At 39.5% G+C, this 19,152-nt stretch overlaps 1 protein-coding gene across 4 annotated transcripts in view; it reads left to right on the forward strand.

The window, feature by feature from the left end:
* The window catches only part of PLCB4 (phospholipase C beta 4), a 183,360-nt gene that overhangs the window by 46,669 nt on the left and 117,539 nt on the right, over nucleotides 1-19,152 (forward strand). For 2 of the 4 annotated variants that reach the window (XM_056488966.1, XM_056488964.1), the window contains exon 3: nucleotides 18,527-18,594. The exons of the other annotated variants lie outside the window; for them this stretch is intronic. The gene's annotated coding sequence lies outside the window, so the exon portion shown is untranslated. The remainder of the gene's footprint in view (nucleotides 1-18,526; nucleotides 18,595-19,152) is intronic. 4 annotated transcript variants of the gene reach the window in all.

Consider the following 19,152-nt stretch of genomic DNA (forward strand, 5'->3'; position numbering starts at 1 on the left):
TTCCTTGAGCATTTGTCTTTGGTTTTTAGGAAACAACCTGAGGACTAGCGAAGCTGATATTTTCTGTTTTAATATAATTTATTGCATTTTATATTACTTTTATGCACATCCATTTTAGCAGCATGTCTCAGTAAGGTGGACTGGAAAACAGCTGTGATGATAGACTTGAGAAAATCTTTCACATGGATGGATGCAGTGTTTGAGGTGCCAAGCAGACAGGCACAAGATGCAGAGTCCTCACCCAGAAATGTGTGAAACTACAGCTCAGCACAACATGTTTTCCCTTCAGAAAAAAAGGTGGGGTGATAATATCAGCCTGATGATGACAGCTCAAAAACTGAATCACTGGAGAATGGGGGTCAGGCAAAATTTAATGTAATCAAAGGCATGTTTTCCATAAAATCTCAGTTTTGAGTGGAAAACTTTAAACCAACTCTAATAATAATCTGTGTCAAAATTAGAAAAGATTGAGTGAGGAAGAAACTATGCAAAGAGAAAGTGAATTTAGCTCAGTTAGTGCTGGGTGCTAGTTTTCAGCAGTTTATGAAGGTAGTATGGTCAATATTATTGTTTTGAGGAGTGAAGAGTAAAAATGGTGAGTGGCAGAGAAAGAAAGTGCATCAGAGTGTGTGATAACAAAATGCTAATGGGGTATCATGGACACACAATAAGAGATCAAGGACTTTCCTGAAAGTTGTGACAGCTTGCTGGTAGAAGCAGGGATGCAACCTAGAGTTCTTGCTCTCCCATACAAAATGAAGATAGGAAGTTTGGTAGGGCATTTCCCATGTGGTTGGAAGTGTAAGTGGATGGCTTATACTCACCCTTGCTTTGGTAGTGTTCATCCCTGCCTCATCCTTTCTCCTTGTTGTGATACTTCTGCTGAGACAGAGTGTGAAGCTGGGAGCAGTAGGAGGTTTTATCCTCCGGGGCCCTGTGGTCTGGAATGACTCTGTTTGCTCAACTGCACACTGCTGTGCTTCAGTGAATCATGTCCCTCTCTTTTGAGATGACAGCTTGCTTTACAGAGCAGGTTTCCCATTACAGAGCAGAGATGAGTGGAGGTGAGGGGTGAAAAGCTCTGCTGCTGGGATCCTAATGGTCCTAACTGTGCCTGTTGCTTACCCTTTCTGATTTTGGAAACTGGCTGTTCTACCCTTCCTGCTCTCCATGTGTATCACCTGACTGCTGAAATGAGTCATGTCTCCCCTACTTTCTTTAATTTTTGCACCGTGTTCCCATAACTGCACATTCTTTATCTTCCCCACCCTCCACGAGGTCCAAGCTGAGGCATACCCTTCTCTTTGTGCTCTTCACCTCCATCCCACACACCTTTCCCTGTGTGCCCTAGGAGCTTTTACCCTTCATCACAAATTTTCCTGCTACACAGCCCTGAGCAAAGAGCCTGGTTCCTTCCTCTGGCTGGCACAGTGCCTGCAGCAGGGGGAAACCAGCTGGGTTTCAGAGGGCTGAGCTGCCAGCTTCCATTTCCACAGGAGGCTGTAGCAGCAGCAGCAGCTCTAGACCTTGGCTTATGTGTAGGATCTCACAGGGGGAAAGATGGTCTTTGTGATTCCCTATTACATTTTGTGTATGAAAAAGTCAGGAACTGCCTTCACTGAAAATTATCAATTTTCCACTCTAAGAGGCTTTCCTAGCAGATTTTAGCAAAGCTTAGTTTGATAATGATAAAAATTATCTCTGCTGAAACTGTCTTAAATGAGCACTGGAATTATCAGATTGCAAACTGGTTTCAATACTTTTTCTTCATCTTTTTTTTCTTTTTATTTTTTCTCTCGAGTGAGTGGGTTTGGTTTTCATAAAAGGGTAAAATTCTTGAAGTGTTTCAAGGCATTGATGCAAGGACTATCATATTGGCCAGACACATGGGATGGGCAACATTTTGCCCTCCAGAGCTGCTGCTGAATACTTAGTGACACACTAGGAGTCCTCGTGGTGTTACATACACAGTTCATGCTCTGTAAAAGTTAACTACTTGTAATGATTCCTCAACACAAGATATTTTAACTTACCTGAATAAGTAAGTTTTTGCTTTTGCTTAATTGGCTATTAAATAAATTCGTTACTTAAAACATTAATACTACTTTTTTTCCCCTGATACTATACGAGAATAAAACCCAAGCATTGTTTTTTTTTTGGTGTTGCTGCTGAAATGACTTGGCACCAGAATAATAATTCTTCTATGTCTTGGGCTTTAGTAGTTGAGACATGAGATTTGTCAGAATTATAATTTGTTGGTAATTTTTCGGTCTTCCCTCATGAGTAATTTGTGAGATTTTGAGAAGCTTCCTGGTCCCAGCTCAGATAAGTCCCATATTTTCAGGACAATTACGTATATAAAAGTTCTCACTACAGACAATCAAATTATTGAATGGTGTTGCAATCATTTTAACAATTGAGTCACGTAGTTGCTAGAATTTCACAATAGGTATTTAGTTCTCAAACCATTAACAGGCAATGCCTGGAAATGAAACCAGCCTTCCCTTTTTTGTTGTGTAGAATACTTTTTGAAAACAATATATTTAAAGCTTTCTGCTTTGTAGCTTAAATATTACCTTGAATATATTATGAAATGTGAATAGAATTATCTGTTGCTGTTTTACCTTCTAAGGCCAATGGCTTTTGCACTTCACTGCTAAAATTAATTCCTATTAAAGAAAATGAGTATGAGCAATATATTAGTAATAGTGATAACTTCCTGTGACAGGAGTAACCTGAGCACAGACAAGCCACTGGATTTGCTGCCTTACATGAGCCAGGGTGTGCATAATTCTTTGAGAGATACAAGTTCGATGTACAACTTGAATTGGATATGAAGAGCTGAGACAAAACCCTGTTATTGCAATGATGAAGAGAAATCATGAAGCTTGAAATCCCCTGTGAAAAAAACAAAACTCTCAAGCCCCCAGACTCTTTACTTATCCTGGGTGCTCTTTTGCCAGTTCCATTTTCCCTTGGATTCTTCCATGGTTACAGAGCAGGAGCAGAAGTTCTTCTCAAGGTGTTGCTTTTCCAGATGTTACTGACACCCTGTTCTGCTAAAATGTGTGTGCCAAGTTTGTGAAAGATCAGATGAGTTGTTAGTTAACATGGGGTTTTCTGATTTTTCCCATTATTGAAGGGTAGTACATTTGGATCTTTTTATATGGAAATGAATCCATGTTCTATTTACAGCCATGTACTAAAGGCTCATTTTATGAAAAGAAAATTGGGTTCTGGGTAGCCAGAAAGATTTAATTAAAAGACATGATATAAAATTAATGCAGCCCATCTTCAGCTTCCTTGCAATCTGAACAGCTGTAAACAAGAGGTTCTGACTGGCTGTGCCAGTGGATCCAGGGAATTAGTGAATTCTGTATGTTTTCTATGTATTGACTGAGTTTTGAATGACGTGTCCAGATAGTCTCATGAGAGCTGTTCCCATGCCTGAGGGCTAGAAGACAGGAATTCCTTTTTTCCTCCAATTTGCAGTGCCCTTTGGGGCCAACACACACTCATATATTCTTAGTATTGTGATTGTTTTTCAGTTGTGCTTATCTCTAAACACAACAGCAAATTGAGACATCTCTAACTAATTTCAAGGGAAGTATAATCTGGAATGCAGCTTATTTTGGGGGGCTGGCATGATCCTTTCTCCATAATAGCAGAGGAATGGTAGTGTCACAACTGCAGATTTCTTGCTCTTGGTATGTGAAAGTACTGGGGTGACCTTGGTTTTATTTGGTTTAGTTTGGAAGCAGGTCTATGCTTTCTCCTCAGGGTTTTCATCTCGATGGGACCTGTGTGAGAAACATTTTAACATTTTAGCTTTTATTATGTACCAAAGGGGCTACTTGAACCTTTTATCACTAGAAGCACTGCATGTCAGACTTAAAATTTGTTTTCATTCAAGGTTTGTTTTTTCTTTTTTTTCTGGTAATGCTGATTACACCCACATTTACCCTTTCAAATACTATTTGCAAGGCTGGTTGTTTGGGTATTTTTAATCATAAAGCTTTTACTGCTTTGCTAACTTTTAAAAACTGTGTGTCATTCTGTTTGACAACTCTTTAGTCTCTGCATGTCACCAAGTACTGTTTGAGTAGTAAATGATGGCTCCACATGTAAAAGCTTCAAATTAATCACTAGTGTGAAGCAGCAGAATGATACCTAAAATGAAGAAAAATGTATCTTGTATTGTCAAGGAGTGATTAAAGAAGTAGCTGAAATTATGACCAAACATGAAAGAAGGTGGAATAATTTGTGGTCTGTTCCCTGCTCAAAAATGTGACTTCTCTCAGCCTAATGAGTGAGTGGTATCCTGGATACTGTGGTTTCAGTAGCAGTACCTCACTGATAAGGGTCACTCATGATTTGTTTAGGTAAAGGTTAAAGCCTATTGAGTATAAACTGACAGTGGGAAACTGATTTTCACCTCCACCCTCACCCCCAAGGCTGAGCTGTCAGTCAGGATCAGGTGAATGTCAGCATTTCAGGAGAGGTTCCATCTCAGGTGTGCTCTTGGTGAGCACCAGGGTTTTGTGCTGTGTGCACTCATGACCCCTGAAAAGTTGAGATTTTTGGGTGTCTGATTGGATCTGATTCTACTTACAGGCACACAGTGTGTATTCATCAGCTATTCTGTTAGACACATTAATACAAGTCTGTGTTGAAAGCTGAATATATTTTATCTGGCAATTAAAAAAAAAACTAATCATGTTTGGCCTTATTTCTGGTGGTTTTTTTATGAGATAGAGCTTTTATTTTGCAGCTTAGTCATCTTCTCACCTCACTTTTGTATTGCAGCTATCATGAATCCTTTCCAATTGAATTGCTGTTTTCATTTTAAACAAATGAAAGCATATTTCAATGTTTATGATTTGTTGAAGCAGACAATTGGCAGAGGGAGATTGAAGTTTTGGGCATAAGTTAGAGGAAGTTGGCAGGCAAAATGCTCCAGTGCAGAACCCAAAGCTGCACTAGAGGTAAATATTCACAGAAAAATGCAAATGGATTGATAGCTACTCTTCCATTACATCAGTAAAGATTTAATCAGCTTCAGGTGAGATTTCATCCATAACAGTTTTATAGTGGTGGTTTAAGTAATCAGGCAGGGCTGAAAATGAGATTTTAAACCTTTGATACTATACGATATTTCAGCCTTCCAGGCACAACATTTAATTATAGCAGCCAGGGTTTGCTTTGGCTTTAATGAACAATTGTGTCTGTGTAGACCAGTTGGATTTAAAGAAGAGGAATTCACACAACTGCCCCAAGCTGGAAGAGCACCTTCCATGGGAAAAACCCTTCAGCCTCTGTGGCCTGCTGTGCAATGTGTGACTGCAAATCCTTTGTGTGAGGATAAGAGTAAGTGATGTGATGGTTCTGAGATGTGACCTGGGGTGAAGTGTGGGAGGGAACAGCTCTGCTATTGTCTGCTGAGTGCCCTTTAGCACCAGAGCCCTTTGGTGACCTTTGGCAAATCACATAAGCTGTCTGCACCTTGTCTTCTGTGCAAGGAGAATTTGCCTTCTTCACAGCAGTGTTTTGAGACCTAATTAAGATTTTCCAAGTGTTTCCAGAACTTCAGATGAAAGGCATGCACAAAAAGCATTGTAATTAACAGGAGCTTATCAGCTGAGCTTTACAGAATTAATTCTTATAAATATAAAACTGAATGCTTTGTTAGAAGCTTTTCTCTACGTTCCATCCCTAAAAAGCATCATTTGTGGATATGATATTTTAAGATTAGTAAAAAGAAATGTTTATTTTCTCGTACTGGGATATTCTTCTGAGTGCTCTCATGCTTTATTGTGTTAGGGATCTTGAGATTTGGGAATGTGTGCATTGCTCCAGGATATATCCACAGAAGGAGAAAAATTGATTAGACTGTGTTTGCAGATAGTTTCCCACTTCTGCTATAAACACAGGATTGTTTTCAAATTATTTTCTGTTTCTCGAAGACAAAATAAAAAGCAAGTTAAAAATTAATCAACTTTCCTGCCATTTCCTGTGGATTTTCTTTTTCTACATTTGGCATATTCAAGTACTGTTTCTGCCAGAGGGAGAGGTGGAGCTCCTGATGACTTTTAAGGACGTTTTGCTTACTCCATCTATATGGTAAACATAGGAGTGACTGGATCTGTATCAGAGTTGTGACTGGTATTGGTGGGAAGGTGTTGGTGGTGACTGGTGTTGGAAGGAAGTTGTGGCTCGTGCTGTACCAAGGCTCTGCTGCCAGTACTGGGTAGTTACAGTAAAAAAAAAAACCCAAGAAACAGCGAGCTCACAGTGATTCTTGTTCTTATTTTAATATCAGCCCACGTTCCTGCTCTAGACAAACACAGAATTTTATAGACTGGGCCCAATACATGATGACTGTGCTTAGGATTATTTACTCTATGGTATTTAAACAGTAAAAACTTTGCTTCCAGAACGGATCTGATCTGCAAGTGTTTTCAGAGAACATGCAATAGAATCATGTTCAATGATCTGGGTGGTCTGCTGGGCAGGGCTGGTTTGTGTTTGTCTATAAAATCTGTCACCAGGCGTTCTTCCACAGTAGTCTGTTGTCTGGTAGGAAATGTATGTCAAGCAGAATTAATATTATTATTCCTTTTGGCTTGTCTCTGCTTTTAAGGATAACTGGAAAAGAGTCTGTGTGGTGGGGCACTGAGACTGTTTGTCACAATGCTTTTATTGTCCTGCTCAGCTGCAGTGTAACATTCATTTAGTGCTCTTGGAGCGTGGCATTTCCGTTTGCAATGCAGCACAAGGGAATTCTGATTTCATTTCCTAGAAGATTTTGGCAAAATTAGAAGGCAAGTAACTTATCTTTGTCATATTTTGGCTGGATGTTTTCTCTTCTGTTTTCTATTTTTTTTCCCTTGGATCAGCAAAATGGAAAACAATTGCAAAGGCAGCACTGGATAATTTGGTTTCTAGGTTAGGTGGTGCTCAGGAGCAACAGGCAGTGACGATCCAGTGTCGTGATGATGTCATGATGATGTAGACGCAGGTATTTATTCACATAATGCTGTGATTTATTGCAGCATTTATCACTTATTTATCTGTCTAGATTTTAGCACTTTGCTTGCAGATTTTAGGCATGGCTTACCCTGTCTTAAATGCAAAGGCTGTGCCTGGTTAAAGCACTATGAGCAGAGAGATGTAAGAGGGAGAGGGTTAGTGTGGCATGTGCTTACAATCATTTCCCAGGTGTGCAGCCAGGGCTAGCAGCATGCAGGAAGGTGGATATAGTAGGGAAGGAATGCCCTCTGTTTCCAAGGGTCAGTCTCAGCCAGAACTGTGGCTGGCACTGATCCATAGGGGGAGCTCCTTGGTGAGAGAAGCCAAGGTGCTACCACCTGAGTGGTGCTTGTGGGCATGGCTGGAAGGGCAAGGTCTTTGTGAGACCAAGAGCAACGAATTTGGCTTCTTGCCTTTCCTCTCTGCTTAGGACAAGTCATTCTGGCTTAACAGTTTAGTTGTGCCCAGCAGTTCATGTTTTGGAATTGGTTTCCCACAGGGCTAGCAGCACCATCAGAGCTGTGCCCTTGCTGTGGGTGAGTTGTGTCCATCCCGTGGCATCAGGGGCTGTATTTAAAGACAGGGACAACAAACAAGCACAAATATATCTAATTAAAGGTTCAATATCTTGTTTGTGCAATTTAAGGCTTGTTTGGATAAGAAATATTCTTTCAAATTTAGTTTCTGGTGGGTTTTGATAGTTACAATTCAACTCTCACCTGAATTCAAGTGGTTTGATTCTGATATTGCCAGTTAATTTTGTAACACATTTATTTATTTTACTGGCTAATGCAATTGAACCAGTACAGGCCCAAGGGTAAAAGCAGCCATCTTAGTAAAAATTGATTTATCTACTCTACTACAGGATATGTTCTTTGTATCTCAATGATGCAAAACTGATAGAGCGAAGGTAAATCAATCTTGCACTGCAGGTTAAGTCTCAGGGTGGAAAAAAACTATAATATTTGAGAAATAAAAGCAGCAAAGGAATATTTAACTTCTTCAAATAAGTATTTTAACATTCATGACACTTTCCTTGTTATCAGACTCTTTTTGCATCCTTCAGAATATCTGAGATATCTCAAACATTATAAGAGTTTTTTCGAGCACTCCTGGACTAGCATTATTATGCTGAAATTGAAACACAGCAGAAAACTCCCAGTGAAATACAGATTTTTACCTTCAAGTGGTAAACATTATTTTTAAGGTCTCCTTTATGCATTCAGTCACTTAGGACCTGTCAGCACATCCTTAATGAGTTCCACTGTGTGAAGCTTCACTCTTGGTCACTTTTATTTTTGTTATTTATTTGACTGATTTATTTTTAACTGGAGAACATTTATGGGAGTGACAGACAGTGGAATTTTCTTTCACTCACGCAGTAGCATGCAGGAACAGCATAAGACATTGGAAAAAAAATGCAATAAAATCATAAAAATGAGCCAGCAGCTGGATAGATCAAAGCTGTAACAATGGGACTGTTATTGTTTTATTTGAAATGCATCAGATTCTAAGTCAGTGATATCCTCCTGAATTAACAGCCTTTCTAAGTAAGGGAGAAGGGTTAAATTGTGATCTTGCAGGGATGTAAAGTCAAAAAGCTGTGTGTAGGTGGGTGGATGCTGATTGCATGGAGAAATGGGTGCTATGAATGGATGGCACGGAGCTGCTGGTGGGGATGGCAAACTGATGAAAAGCAAAGCTTCACTGACTTAGAGGCTGCCTGGATGATTGATGTTAAATTATTGTGAGTGCAGTTGGGGCACGTGTGAGACATTTTCCTTTTGAAACATAAGTGAAATAAACCAGTTGAGTTGCGTTAATCAATTGTGAACTGTTTGTTTATTCAGCTCTGTTTTGTAGCACTGCAAATGAGATGGGTACACATACACAAATAAAGGCAAAACTAGCCTAACACACAGTGATTCATATAAAGCACCATTTTAGTTTGAAAGTGCAGTGGGAGATGTCTTACATGTCAGATAATAGCTTGCATTATCTTTTTAATTGATTGTGCACGTAACAGGTTCTGACTTTTTGGCAGAGAATTTGTTTGCTTTCTTTGCTACAGACTTATGCCACAGTCTATTACTGTGTAGAAAATTGGAATACTGAAGCATGTAAGAGGCTTGTTTTTTGTAAATTATTACTCTTCACTACTGAAAAAAAAATTGCCATTAAACTCCACAGACTGTCAGAAATGCTGTCAAATGTAATGAAATACCTTTTTTTTTTTTTTTTTTTTTTTTTTTAACTTATACACACAGATTTGCCTGGGTGGGAAGGGGCCTTGAAGATCATCTGCCATGGGCAGGGAAACCTTCCACTAGACCAGGTTAATCAGAGCTCCATCCAGCCTGGCCTTAAACACTTCAATGGATGGAGCAACCACAGCTTCCCTGGACAGCTTGTTCTAGTGACTCACAGTCCTCTTAAAATGAGCAGAATGGTTCAAATGTCCACAGAAAAGTTATGAAGTGTTAAAGAACCTTTTAATAAATGTCAAGAACTGAAACTTTACATCCAAAGCATGTAGCTGCAACAGAATTTGGTAAACAATCCCCTCTTCAAAATTCCCTATTCAAAAACTACTGGAAGCAAACTCCAGAGATTTAATTGTGTGAATGGGAAGAAGTATCCCAAGAGTGAGGAGCTCCTCTGTGAGGAACTTCCAATGTAAATGACCATTTATGTCTGTGGTGTAGTGAAGGCTATCCCATGGAGTCTGTAAATCCAGACAGGCTCCAGTGTACAGCCAGGGATAGCTCTGGGATTAAATCTGCTGCTGAACCTAATCACATTGGCAATCTCAGCTGCCTTTGTGAGGTCTTGTGCTCACCAGGAAACCCTGGATATCTGGTATGGATTCTCAGGTCTAGTCCTGGGGGTAATTCCCGTTTCTCCTCTTTCAAAGCTCTTTAAAAGCATCTTTCATCTCCCCAGTGTAGGTAGGAGAGTTGTGATCTCTCTGCCTTTTTGTATGTGGGTCAGTATATTAATGATCAGATGCTTTGAGCCAACAAGCTCTTTCTTTAAAGTGTCAAAAAATCCATTCTTTGTATAATTTCCTGTCACTCCTATTTCCAGACTCCATCAAGTCAATCATTTTGACAAGCTGACACCAACCAAATACCCTACTGGGGAAAATTTACACATAGGAATGTTCCTGGTTTTGCATGGTGCTCATTAGACTTTCATACCTTTTAATTTTATGATTTTTCTACTGAAAATGTTCCTTTGTAGGGAATTGACAAAAACTGAGCTCAAGTTTATAGCAGACAAATTTAGGAAATATGGTGATCTGGGAAGCTGCTAGACAATTTTCTGGTTCTTTCTACAGGCAGACTGTATTTCACATCACAGTTTACATTACAGATAATGTTAAATAGCATATGGTTACATTCTTTGGATTAAATCCTAGTTCTTCCTGAGTTAGTGATAGAATTCACATCAATTTCAAAATCATACGCATTGCCTGATTCATAAGGAATATTCTTCAAAACAAAATGGTATCCTTGGGAGAAATTTCAGCCTGGAAAAAGCAGGAATACAAATAATCGCTAGAGTCTTCTGGAGTCTGGGGAAAAGCAGAGGGTGAACAAGTGTTAACTCTTTCCTGCTGGGCAGTTCAGCATGCCAGTAGAAGCTCAGAGCTCAGTTCTGAAAAGCTGGTTGTGATTCTGCAGCTCAGCTGTGGTTTTTGAGCTCTCACGATCCATCTGTTGTAAACAGTGACAAATATGAATTCATCGCTTTCCTTTTCTGTATTCTTAACTTTTGGCGTGCATAAGAGATCAGAGAGGGATTTGGTTGGCTTGAAACAAGCAAACTGATGCAACTGGGTTTGTGATGCTCTCAAACCACAGAATAATGGTACTGTAAATTATTTCATGTGTTTTCCCTGAGCTCATTCCATCCAGCTCTGTAATTAGGTCCGTCAGGGCCGAATGCAGGCCAGATGAAATCACTTGCATTCCACCTGCCTGCACTGGAGCAGACTTTTGACTATATATAATATGTGGGAGTAAGTGATAAGATCACCATGAATAGTCCCTCTGTTCAGTAATGATCATGGGGAATTCAAAGAATGTCTGAAGAGAAGCATCTTTCTTTTGGAAGGAATTTATTCCTAGCTTTAGGAAATTTCGGTTTCAAGGAGGTTATAAAGTGCCTATGCAGACTGTTGCCTGTTTTTTTATAAGTAAAATAAAACCCCAAATTATTGCTGTCAAGCTGTTTCAATTGGAGATTTTTTTCATCAGAATGGTAGCAAATTTACTTTAAAAAGTAGAAAAGTGTGCCTTAAAATTTTTCCATGGCACGCCTCACTGAAGTGAGCACAATCACAGGATTTAAAACTGTGCAAGATGAAAAGATCAAGGCCCTTCTGTATTGGGGTTGCAACTTTAGATAACCTCCACGTGGTCTTGTTAGAAGTCCTAAGTGGATTTCTTGTATAAGGCTTTGTTTTGAGAACACATTGAACTGACAACATAATTTCAATCCAGGATGCTTTCAACTTTTTTCTTTCTTTCTCCAGTGTCAGTTAGAAAGATGTAGTTGAAAATTTACCTTTTTTAAAAACTATGTTGGGTAATCTTTAATATAAAACTTCCCAGAAAATCAGTGTAAATAAGAATGATCCATGAAGTATTATGTGATGTTTTATTAGAAAGCATTACAAAATGAAACAGGGTTAGCATAAAATTTGAGTGAGACATAATTTATACACTGAAATTGATTAGAAGATTTAGGTGATGCATGAAAAACTTTGCCAAAACTGTCTTATTAAATGAAATCCAAATTTCAGCTGTTTACTCATATAGTCCAACCACTTGGATGAAGGTGCATGCTTGTCTCTGCAAGTTTGCATATTTCCTTTATACATTATTCTTCTTTATTTATTTAGTATTATTATCTCTTACATCTCTAAATGCATCAAACTGGAAATGCCATTATAGTTTTTATTGTTTACACTGAAAATGCTTAACCTGAAACTTTTAAGATTGGAATTTCTTTGTTCCAGTCCTGTGTTAAATGTCTGTATATGTTTTTATTCAATTCTAACCAGGATCATTTGACCATAGTGAGATCATGAATATTTGTGCGTGTTCATGAACTTTTCTCTGGATAAAAATTTCCAGTGCTGAAACCATTACCATTCAAATGATGTGAAAATATTCAAAGCTCATCTATCATGTATAAGCTCCAGCAGGAATGCTCTTTAAAATGGGAAACAGCAGAAAGTTTAGTGAGTTCCATAAGTCCTGTGTTGCTACAGATACATCTTGGACCAACAGAGTTAAAATGAAAATATAAATAGGACAGCACTGCGTGCCTGTACATACACAAGTGTGAATTCTCCTGGCACTGCTGACTCTTCAGCCACTGGGCCAGCAACAAGCTTCAAGTTGACTTAAATCATCACCTAAGTGGTTTTAAAGGACAAAAATAGATATATGTAACTCTCCAAAATCTTTTATTATGCTTCAAGTGAGTTGTAATGAGTGTCACTCTTCTTTTTTTCATTTATATCAGTGATGGAATAGGATATGGAGGAAAAAATCTTTTTTGATCAGAGTTTTATGGAGAAAAAGGAAATAACAAAGAGACACTGAATGTAAAATATGCTGCTTATTCTATTGAGATTACATTATTTTGCCTTGACTTTATTATGTTGCCACAACATTTTTATACTACCAAACTCTTCCCCCCAAAAAACTTCATAAATTATCCTACTGCCCTACTAATGACACATTTTTTCAGGATTCAAGTTTAATCCTTAAAAACACAAGGTGAAAATTTTGGGAATCATCACTTGGTATTTCCCCTTGCTATTTTTTCTTTGCAGTCCTTCACAGAACTGTGCTACTCAGAGCATGCATCTCTCACCAAATATAAATAAATTTCTATTTCCTATTTCTGTTATATTTTCACTACTTGCAGACTAGCTAGGGTTTAGCACTTAATTTCTGTTCCATGTATTTATTTTCTACCTTTTGAGCACACAACTTGGGTCCATTTGCAAGAAATTCCTGTGTGTTTTGCCACTTTCCCTCTCTCCTTTGTGTGGCACTCATGGAACTGTGGAAAAGGTCTGAGGAGCTCCCTAGTGGCACCTTCTGAGTGTGGAGAAGGGAGTGCACAGCCCAGTTTTAATCCCCTGATTTTGGCTGATTGTTTTGGGGCAATGATTTCAGTGTTCTGCTCTGCAGTGGGAGGTTTTTATCCCTCCTGAGTCACTGGGGAAGGAACCAGTGATGCCTCAGAAGCAAACAGTGGGTTCCACCAGGGGGAATGAGGCAGTTACTGCTGTGATCAAAGTATTTTCTTATGGTTTTCCCTCTATTCCTGCCACAGCCTGTTCTACAGAAAGTTTTTATTTGTTTTCTGTGGCAACCATAGGCATCTTTGCAGCTGGCATATGGGTATATGTTGATTTTTACTTTTTTTTTTTTTTTTCATGAAATGGCTTTGTGGGTTTGGAATATTAATATTCCAACTTGAACAGAAGAAATAATATAAAAGATTGAGTGCTGTGGGAAAGAGGAGTGATGTATAACTCTGTCATTTCAACACACAATCAAAATCTTATCAGAAACAGAATCTCAAAATTTGGAATACTCTCTTCCCCACATCAATCTGGACATGGTTTTACTGCTCCTCTTACAGCCCTCTGTTGACAGCAATGTTCCTTACAAAAGCAGCTTGAAATCTCAGCCTTTACATCCCTTAAAACATTAATCCCTTGTTCCAACACGTTGTAAAATGTCAACTGCTTGTTAGCATGGTGCAATTAAAGCACACACAAGGCAGCAGCAAAGAAAAAGAAAAATGTTTCTGCATGAAATAGAAATAGAAATGTGAGGATGCAGGTCCCTGTTGTATTGCTCTGGGTATAAAGTTTTTGTAGCTTTCTAAGTTTTCTGTTCCCTCAGCTGTGCTCATGTTTCTGCTTGTCAATCCAAACCTTAACCCTGATCACTGAACCCAGTACTTAAAAGGAAAGAGGCTGTGTTCAGTTGGGGTTTTTCCTCTGTTAAAGTAAAATAAAAACATTGTAAAATGAGCTTGCCACTGGGAAATTGCAATGGTCAGCTTAAATTGTAGTCTTTGTGTAATTTCTGTGTTCCTTGTGTGATCCATACTTATGGTTTGAAGGCCTTAATGCAGGTGTTTGCACTTGGATGGAAAAACCCTCCACTTTCCCTACTTGTTTTGCTGTGGGATTTTTAGGAATGTCTCTAAGAACATGTCTTCTTCCTGCTGCCAGAATTAGGATGAATTGATCCACGTGATTTGGCCAGAAGCACTTTGTGGTGTAAAACCTACCAAGACAGCTCTCCAAGAAAAGAACAACAGTACTGCTCTTCTGTCTCCCTCTTTGCTGTATCCCCAGGTGGATGCTGGCCTTCTTAATTATCTTCCAAATGGTCTAGCAGTCCTTGTATTAAGGCAGAAATTACTGCTCTGCCTGGAATTCTACTGCAGTGCTTCCAGTGACAATTTTTTTTTTTTTTTTTTTTTTTTTGCTACAGCAAGAATAAAATATTTCAACTTTTAGCATACTGTACAACTGACTATCCACACTGGGCACTAGAGAGATTCTGTATTGTTGGCTTTGGCAGTTGCTAGGTCTAAATACTTCTCCATTATTTTTTTATTGTGTCCTGTTATAGAAATTGAATGTTTGAGTTTTTAGAAACAAACAGAAAATGTTTGCTATCCCCTCCCTCCAGGGTTCCTTTTCCTGGCAGTACTCTCACAGTGCCATTCACACGTCAGCTATGTGTGGAGAGAACCCCTTTGTTGTTGTGGTCTCTTTGCAAGGAGCAGGGGTCACTGAGTGCTCAGGTGCAGAGGCTGTGGTGGGAGCAGGACATCTCAGGGGCAGCTGTGCATTTGCTCATCATGGATTTTTAACTTGGCTTCAGCTTTAGGTTAGTGGTAGACAAGTAGAATCAAAGTAAAAGTGTGTGTATATCTTGTCCCTGGTACAGTAGTGGCAAGAGGAGATTTGTTCTGTGCAGTATCTGGAGTGCAATCCGTGCTCAGGTGGGAGTGGGGATGGATCCTGTGCTGTCTCATCCTCTCTGTTACTAAGCAGCCACACTGGAAGCACTGTCTGGCACTGGTAGTTTGTTTTTTTTCTGTGATCAGCATGATTGGTGCCATTTGTGGCTTTGCTATGGTGCTGATTTGAAAAAGATAATATGCAAAATTGTTTTAAATAACAAAGGGCATAAACTCTTCCATGTTGTAATTTACATCTCGCTATACATCAGTATCAAGTAGCAACTAATTAGCATACATCTTAGTAGTCTGAAGGGCCCAAAAACTATTCTGTGGTTTCCACTGTGTCTGGAAATTAGTTGAGTCTTGGCATGCATGGTGTAATCAGCAGGTTTCAGTGTGGTGATTTATAAATTGCACAACATGGTTTAAAGCTCAGCTTCACAAAAAATAAGAGAAATGGATTGCCTGATGTGCAGCAGGCCAGCTGTGTGATTGTACACTCATTTTTGTGCCTGCAAACTGAAACTCACCCTGGACTTCAAGCCTGTTATTGTTGATAAAATTAATCATATACTTTGATGTATTATCCTGTAAGTATGCACAGAATTCCCATTTGACAATCCATTTGATAGCTTAAGGAGGCCTTGGACTCCAATTAGCACCATGTGATTGAGTTAGGCCTCAGTGCCACCTCTTGTGAATTGTTAGTAAATGTTGCCCATCAGCTGCTTATATATAAATTTTATGTTTTTTTGTGGTTTTTTTAAGTTAAAAAGCAAGACTGGTAAAAGCAGATGATATCTTTTATCAGGCTGACTGCTGAGACCAGCCATTAAGCTTTTGGACACAGGCTCTTTTCCAGGTCTCTGAAAAATAGCTCTGATAATGTCACTTCATCATGTGTGTGGTCTTGCTCCAAAAAGATTTGCAGTGCTGTGTTGGAGGTTCCAGTTCTTTCCTTGTAAAAAGGTGACTGGAGATGACTTGTAAAGTTGTGGGAGGAAAAAAGAATTAAAGTTTATATAAAATGTCCCTTTTGTTGCTTGTTCTCACAGGAATATTACTGGGGTCTTTCTTCAGCGAACAAGGCTAGGAGCTATTCCATTTTTGTGCCTTAATTTCATATAAGCCTGAACATGCTTCTTCAGAGGATGTTCACAGAAGAATGAAATGTCAAAGCCTGTCCCAGAACAGTTCTTAGATCCCTGACAAATGAAGCTGTTCTTATGCTTGACAGGCTCACTGCATGTTGCCTAATACAGGAATCCATTTTATGCAGGACCTTGTTTTTTTCCTGTTTACAGAAAAGTTTACAGTAAAATTCATAGTTCCACCTGGAGTTATTAGAGTTGTCCAGCTTTGTTTGGAATCTGGATACAAGGTAGGACTTGTGTTGGTGAAGTCCATTTATAGACTTCCTTATGGCAATGAGTGATACCAGTTGTCTCTGCAGATCTTTTTATACATCAGTAGTGTTCCTTAGCCCTTATATCAAAGTATTGCTTGTTCTTTCCAGACATCAACAGCCTAACTAATAACTAATTTTATTTTTAAAGCAAGAACCCAGAAAACTGTATAAATTTTTTGTCTGTGCTTCTGTGAAAAAATTCCAGGTGGTGTTAGAATGTAATGCAGAATGCAGAGCATGGAGAATGTGAGCAACCCCTCTATGAGACTGTTAAATCAGATTGAGTTTGTGCTTGCCTAGTGCTTGGCTGATCTTGGCAGATGGTTGGCAGCAAGCTGGCAGGGATTTAACCTGTGCTAGCCATGGGCAGTGCTGTCTTAGATAAGGGCAGCAAAAAGAGTGACAAGGTGTTGCAGCTCCTTCTGCTGCCAGGGTATGGCTGTCCTACTCCTACAAACTCAGCTCTGGTGGGTTGTCTGTCATGACTTTACATGAAGAAAGGGTTTTATGCCTTCATTTTCAGAACTGCTATTTTAATTAGCTCTCTGAAGGTTATTTTTTTCCTCTTACAGCTCCATCTCACAGCTCCATCTGCTGTTGGTGCACTTGGTGATATTTAATCTCCAATTGTCTCTTAAACTCACACACACAGCAAACAGCTGTTTTTACTTTTTGTGCACTCCTGAACTTCAGTACCTTCTTTGTCCTCCTTGGTCTCCCCCAAAATTCTCTGCTGCTTTCCTCTTGCCTGTGATTTACTGTGAGTGCTGTGGGCATCCCCAGGACACTTCTCTGAGTGACAATTTTATTAGTTACTCAGCTCTCTTTGGGTCACAGACTGAACACTGCTGCATGAGGGGGTTGCATTGCAGATGGGTAACATCTGCTGGACGTCTTCTTGTCTGTGCACACATCTAATTGTTATGTTCTTGTTACTGCAGCAAACTTGCCTTGATAACTGCAGTCTTGCTTCACCAAACTTAAATGGCTTCATGGGTTTTAGCCTCTGTCTCTCCTGGCTCCTTGTACATCAAACATCAGCTTTCCTTTTGTGCTTCCAGGGCTCTTCACCATGATTCCTGTTGCTCTTGCTCTGTTTCTCTTGCCAATAAGTAACATATACTCTTACTCCTGTCCAGTCCAGGGCCCAACCCTTTGTTGTTCATTTTTTCCATTTTCCATTCAAGACCTTTATACCCTTTTTGTGGCCTCTTGAAGTGAAGGATGCCACCACAACACCTGTCAAGCTGCCTCATTATCCTTCTTCAGTGCCTCATATAAATTCTCTTTTCTGTAAGGAAGGCAGTTTTCAGGCTCTTGTGCAGGAAGTATTTCCTCTCTGCTTCCAAGGAGCCCCCAGTTTAGCTGTGTGTATCTGTGGCAGCACTTCCCATGAGCTCTTTGGGGTGTGGAATAACTTTGGCTCAGTTTTGGTACAATGCCAGACAGAATGGCATGTGGCCTGACAGTGGTACTGACATGTCCTTGCTGAATATCTGAGCTGCAATAGGGTGAAGCCTGGCCATGTGGCAGATGGGATGTTTAGAAACCTTAAAATGGATGTTCAGGGGGATCATTATCCTTGTATTTTGTAGCTCTCATGCTGTACTCCTCTGATAACACTCCCGTGCTACTGGAGTTTGTTACTTATTCTGGAGTGAAATCTTCCCAAGTTTATGTTGCTCATCTAAGGAAGACATGAAACACAATTAAAATCAGCTAGCATTTATTCTGGGAAGATATAAATGTGGCAGCACTGTTCAGCTGCTCCTTTGTGATGATTATTAATCATTCAGGATGCTTTATGAATGTTAAAAGCTGTCCTGGCGTGGTGCAGTGGGGAATGGGATGCTTCATCCAGAGCTTCCAACACTCCCAGCTACAGCCAGTCCTTCTCTGTGCAAAACATTTCCCATGAAGGATTTAGCAGAGGCGTAACCAAATCCTGTTCTGAGGTGTTTGTCTGGATAATACTGTACTTCTGTGGACTATGGGAGGGGTGTTTTTGCAATAGTGAGATCTAGCAGATAACACCAGGTCTCACACTGACCATCTTGTTTTGTTGCTTCACAGAAGGAAGAGTTTCCCAGCACATCGGTCTAATTAGACCATTATTTATCCACCCAGTCAAGAGCTCCTATGTAAGTTGTTCACTCATAAACTAAAAATCACAGTTGCATTTGCAAATGTTGTGCTAATGGAGCCTCTCCCTCTCTCAATGCATCAGTGTAAACTCTCAGGTCACTGTTGTATGGCTTTCTACCAACTATGTATGTGCACACATTTAGGGATATAACTTCATATTTTATCCTGTAATTAGTATGATGAAACTTTTTAAGAGTATCAAAGTGACTTACTTCAGCATGTAGTTTGTAGGTCTGATGTGTTTCACAGCTGTATTGGCTTACAGTGTTTTATAATGTCAGCCTATCACTATTTGCACTGCTTTCTGTGGAAATGTCAGGCTGTGAACCTTATCAGGAGCCAATTTTGTCCTGAAGAACAAAGGGAAAGACAATTTTTGTACTGTGGTATAGTCACTGCTGTGTATGCTGTCTGTTGCAGAGAGAGTAACAACTTGCAGGTGTTGGAGAGGAGGTCAGGGAGCTGGGAGTGTCATCAGTGTTACCTGATCCAATGGCTTAAGACAGCCAAGACCCAAAAGAACCACCTTAATAACTGAGAGGAGATCTTGGGGA

Source organism: Oenanthe melanoleuca, chromosome 3 (assembly GCF_029582105.1).
Source record: "Oenanthe melanoleuca isolate GR-GAL-2019-014 chromosome 3, OMel1.0, whole genome shotgun sequence".
NCBI lineage: Eukaryota > Metazoa > Chordata > Aves > Passeriformes > Muscicapidae > Oenanthe > Oenanthe melanoleuca.